Source organism: Mixophyes fleayi, chromosome 2, assembly GCF_038048845.1.
Source record: "Mixophyes fleayi isolate aMixFle1 chromosome 2, aMixFle1.hap1, whole genome shotgun sequence".
Taxonomy (NCBI): Eukaryota; Metazoa; Chordata; class Amphibia; order Anura; family Limnodynastidae; genus Mixophyes; species Mixophyes fleayi.
This window is the reverse complement of record NC_134403.1, coordinates 89,149,577-89,155,576: the sequence shown is the minus strand read 5'-3', so window position 1 is coordinate 89,155,576 and position 6,000 is coordinate 89,149,577.

Genomic DNA, 6,000 nt, shown 5'->3' with positions numbered 1-6,000 from the left:
GGATGATTCCCCCAGCATGCAGGGAGTAGAAGATCTTATCCTAGTGAGATAGAACAGATGACCTCTCAGGTATCTCTGTTTAAATGGAAAAAGGAACAAACGATTTCCCATCTTCTCCACAATTGTCTGAGATTTGGGGGGAGGCCAGATTAAAACCAGATAGCTGATGCCTAGATGGTTTAGCCTCTATTACCCTTTTCCAGATTTGAATGTTGTGTCATGGGAAACTCACCCTAGCGTAGATTCTCCCATTGCACATTTGGCAAAATCCACTATTATTACACATGCTGCTAACTTGAAAGACATCATAAAAAGGAGATTTGAGGGGTTCTGAAATTCATTTATTTGGCTTCAGGTGTCTCCCTCTGCCCTATAGTGGCGACGGCATGGTTAATCAAGGCTGTGGAAATATGGGCCATTTTTTCTCAGTGATTACATTCAATATGGTGTGCCTAGAGAATTTTTACTCCTGGCAGACCACATTAAAGAGGCAGACAAATTTTTGGGAGATGCGGTGCTTGACGCAGGTCAAGGACTGTCTTGGACTTCATCTTTGGCAGTGGCGGCTAGACGCATGCTGTGGATTAAATCTTGGGAGGCGGATGCCGAATCCAAGAAAGCCCTAGATTCATTGCCGTATGATGGCTCAGTATTATTTGGTCAAGCCTTAGAAAAATTCATCTCTCAGGCCACTGAGGTGAGAAGTTCATTTCTTCCAGTGGCTGCACCCAAGGCGAAGGGCAGGTGTTTTTGCTCCTTTCACTTTGTTGGCAAATTTAGGGGCGCCTCCACGAGAGGTCATTCCTTGACCCCTCTGGGTGGTGCTCAGAGGGGCAGACAGGCTTGGACCAGGGAAGACCCGACTCAAAAGCAAATAGACAAGCAACCTGCATGACTCTCTCCACCGCCCTCCCGGAAGTGCTGTGGTGGGGGCTCATCTCCTGCTCTATCGGGACCAGTGATTCAGTTCTATCACAGACGCCAGGGGGAGGGGAGTGGTGCACAGGGGTTACATTATAGACCTCTTGGGGACGCCTCAGCGTCTTTTCATGTTTACTCAAGAAGAGGCCAGGAGATTGGCCCTTCAGGGAGCCATTCAGTCCCTGCTGGCGTCGGGAGTGAATGTCCATGTTCCGAATGAGCATTGAGGTTTAGCTTTTTACACAAACCTCTTCTTGTGCAAGAACCAGACTTGTCATACCTTCCCATTCTAAACTTGAAGTCACTCAAAACTCACTTGAGTGTACCCTGCTTCTGTATGGAATCCATCTGTTCTGTCATCAATTCCATGGATACTTCAACAATCAAGGTGGTACCAGAAGTTCCGTGGTCATAAAAGAGCCTGCCAGGATCATGATGTGGACAGAACAGTAGGTTCAGTGGTCTTCATACCAGGGGTGGACAAATGGGAAGCTGACTACTTGAGTCGGCATGCCTTTCATCTAGGAAAGTGTTCCCTTCATCCGGGGGTGGTCGCTCAGATTGTGCACAGGTGGGGTCAACCTCTTAGCTGAACCACAAGGTGAACAAGTATTGTGCCAGGACAAGGGCTCCTCAGGAGTTTCTAGTGGACACTATGACGGTTCCTTGGAATTTCAGGTTGGTGTACATTTTGCTCCAATCCCGATGTTGCCCCGGGTATTGAAGAAGGCAAGGCGCAAACGGGTTCCAGTGATTCTTCTGGCTCCTGACTGTCCGACAAGATCGTGGTACACAGATCTTCTTGCCATGACAACAGATGCACCATGGAGACTGCCTCTCAGGGACGATCTTTTCAGCCAGGGTCCGTTCTTCCATCAGGACCTAGCACAGTTGGCTTTGACAGTCAGGAGGTTGAAACCTTGATTCTCAGACGGAAATGTCTCTCCGATAGGGTAATTCAGACTATGCTTAAAGTCAAAAACCCAAAGTCTTCTAGTAGCTACCATTGTTTCTGGAAGTCTTACATTGGTTGGTGTGGGAAGAAACGGGTTCTGACTTCTTCCTTCCATCTGGCTAGAGTATTGGCGCTCCTTCAGAAGGGTCTGAATAAGGGTTTGCATTTGGTGTGTCCCTTAAGGTCCAGGTTTCGGCATTGTCTGTTTATTTCAGAAGCGGTTTGCTCTGTTACCAGATGTAAATACTGTTCTTCAGGGGGTCTCCAAATTTCATATCAACAAAGATAATTTTATACCTGTGTTGCCTCAGGATCTTCAATCCAACAGTCAGGGTTCTCTTCTGCTTTTGGATGTGGTTAGAGCTTTGAGAATCTATGTGGACGGCACAGATTCCGTTCGGAAGGCAGAAGGTCTCCTGGTATTGTATGATGCTTGGAAGCATGCCTGGCCAGACATGAAACAGACGATAGCCAGATAGATTACTGCTACTATTTGTCGGGCCTATATCTCTGAAGTTCCTGACGGCCTTACTGCTCACTCCACCAGGTCGGTTAGTGCTTCCTGGGCGGCACGGGTTTGTGCCTCAGTCGAGCAGTTGTGTCAGGCAGCTACCTGGTCTTCTGTCCACACATTCACCAGATTTTACTGATTTCAATGTCTTTGCTTCCAAAGACACCAGTTTTGGCTGTAAAGTTTTACGTGCTGCTCAGTCTGAGCATTCCCACCCATAGGGGCAGCTTTGGAATGTCCCCATGGTGAGCATTGTCCCTCAACTGTATCTCCAAGAGAAAATAAGGTTTTTGTACTTATGGTAAAATCTTTTCCTTAACACAGTAGGGGAGCACTGCACTTCCACCCTTTTGTTCTGATGGTTCAGTTGTCTGTTCTGTTGATGGTATTTCACCCTCCCTTGTGGCTTTGTAAGTTAAGTAACTGATATGTCTTGCCAGAGGGGGTATAGAGGGGAGAGGAGCAGGCTAGACATTTTTTTTAGTGCCTTACTCCACACAGCGCCCTCTATACCCATGGTAAGCATTGCCCCCCAAGCGAAAGAGATTGCTTTATATTTTATTTCCTGTTTCCTACTTTATACCTAATTGTTTACTCTTTAGTTAAATTGTTACTGATTGACATGTATGCCACACAGTCTAATTACTTTACAAACCTTTAGTGACAGGGTAATTAAATAACTTCTTAGGTAAATTGTTGGAAACACCTATTCGGATCCTATCAAGCTATGTATTTTGCATGTTTCTGTTTAGTATTTAATTTAATTGAATGGTTAAAATGTGTGTGTTATTTGTATGGCATTTAAATAGCAGGAACAAAATAACACAAACACCATACCTTGAAGATTGACAGCTTTCTGCAAATTACCCCGTTTGGTGTCAGTTCTGCGTGACTACTCCTTTGTATAAGCAATGTGGACACATCAGTGTAACACCATAGGCCAGTCATTTAACAGAGGAAAAAGGGAGTTCTGAAACACATAAACATGACATTATTGGTAGTGCCTCTTGGGATTCCTGGGTCTTTCGCTGACTGTGCCTGCTAATTGCTAGTGGAGGCGAGGTGTTTGTATTTATACTGGCCCTGAAGTTTTCCAGGCTGCATGTGGGGGCTTTAATGTGGCTGGCTAATAATGAGGCTGGCTTATAATGTTACATTGATGTGTCCACAGTGCTTTATACACCAGACACAGGACTGAACCATCCTAAGAGACTGGACAATTTCACTGTGATTGTGAGCCATACGTATTATTTTAATTATTGACATGCGGTATAAGGATTGTATTAGTTGTTTTATGCCTGTGTCTTACTTTGTGTTTACAGATTATTATTTTTTGAGGATGCACCATTCCCAGTGCATTGAACTCTTTACACCTTTATGAACAGCTTACAAAGTGAGACGTGAATCTATGCATGTTCCCATGTAAATCTCTTTTAGGCATGACTTAAATGCTTTATTGTTATATTTATAAGGATGCAAACATTTCTCAGTTGCCCTCCAGTATTGACAGAGATATTTAGGTCCCAGTCCAGGACTAGTAGTCCTGCTTCAAGTCTTGTTTTCTTTATCTCCTTTTACTAATTGCATCATATTTTAGTGTACATTCAGTCTTATACATTACACATCACCCTGCCTGAATCCACGTGATAAATCTATGACACATCTTGGTATGTGAAATCATGAGTGATTCACGAATGGATATTTCTACATCACAGTGTAAATATATAATCTTATTTTATAAGGCTTAAGAATCATGTCATCAGCTTTTTCCTCTTCCCTATTTTGCTTGTCTCTGGTAAAAACCTTCATTCCCAGGACCTGCCAGACAACCACAATTGCCGGAAGTCATTTTTCCAACTCGACAGAGTAGTTATTTTATTACTAGCAGAAGCCAGTTTTCTGGAAACCCCAAAAGCAGCCCTTGCATAAAGAAGAGTGAACTGATGAAGATCAGCAATATTCTCATACAAAAATACTAATGTAGCCATTCCCGCATTTTCCAACATTCTACATTTATAAAGTATAGGCAGCTTCAGAACTCTGTTCCTTGATGTCTGGAAACAAGACACATTTTCAAGGAAGTTCAAGAGGACATTGTTATTGATTTTGTAAATGGAGATGTACCTGCATGCGATGTGACGTTTCTTCCAGCAAAAGCAATATATGTCCTTGCAGAATGACTAGCCACACTTCTAACGGTAGAATGGAGAAATAGCAAGAAAAGTAAAATGTTTTAAGTAAGACGTGAACATAAATAATAAAAAATAATTGGCTGCTTCATTATCTAAGTATCTACAAAACAAAATGAAAGGTACTGACCTGTTTTGCTACATTGTGTTTGTGCATGTTAATGTGTTAATTTTGTGCAGGTATTGTACCTAGTGGAAACATTATAGTATACCAGCCCTTTGCTTTCACGCTTTCTTCTTCTGTTTTGCAAAATGGTATGGCAAAAATACAATATATCTCTTCCATATCCCAATGGTTTTTCTTACACATTTATTATTATAGTTTATAAAGCGTTACAAATCTCTGCACCACTATAAAAAGGGGAATAGAGCATAATACATATAATGTAGAGGTCCAACATGCAATATACAGCACGTTCAAAAAGCATTAATGCAATGATACCAAAAATTAAGATGTAATACACATAGGAGGGAATTCAATTGGCCGCATTGCTGGTAAAAGTAACGCGGCCTGCACATTATTACTGTTATTATGGTAATAATGCGCTTAATTACCGTTATTACGGTAGTTTCAACGCTGGCTTTTTGCTCGCAGCTCCGGGTCAAAATTACCGTAATAACGGTAATAACTTTAAGGCCGCGCTAATTCGGGGGGAATTTAATTCCCCCCATAAGATGTAATAAGCAAGGTCCAAAACAATGCAAGCAGCATAATACAAGGATGGACAATGTGGGAACGGGCAAGAAGATAGGAGAAGAGAATGCTCTGCTCATGAGAGCTTACAATCTAATTATTTATTGATTGCAACCCAAAAAATATATGGTAAAATATACTCAACTTCTGCCAATAGTTGTTATATGTATATTTAATACTTTTATTTATGCTCTTCAGCGATGTAGGAAGCAGAGGCATGAACCAGGGCACAGACAAATTAGTTGGAGAAGGAATATAATATCACATTGGGTTAAAAACAGATCATATATATGTTAGGGTGAAATAAAAAAAAAGTAAAATCTAAAATAAAAAATTGCAGTAGGTTCTGTGTTACTTGGATGACAATGGAGCTGGTGATGTAACTTTTTTAATGAAGGTATTATTGTATATATTTTTGTGAATTGTAACAAATCAGGAGTAACTAAAATAATTTTCACTCCCCAAGAGAGGGGTAACTGCGAGGTCTTTGTGTAGGTACATCAGCGGTTAAAAATATAACAATGGAGTGTGTGTAATTCAATGTGGACAAGTAGTTAAGGGGTTAACTAGCTGTGCACGCATAGCCAGACACCCTATTGTTGCTTATGTTCTGTCTCTTAACAGAGGAGGGGAGGAGCTATGGCTATTGTGCTCAGTGTCCTCTCAGCACAGTTATCAAATCACATATCCGGTAGAAATGTATGCAGAACACATATTTAGATTTATAGTT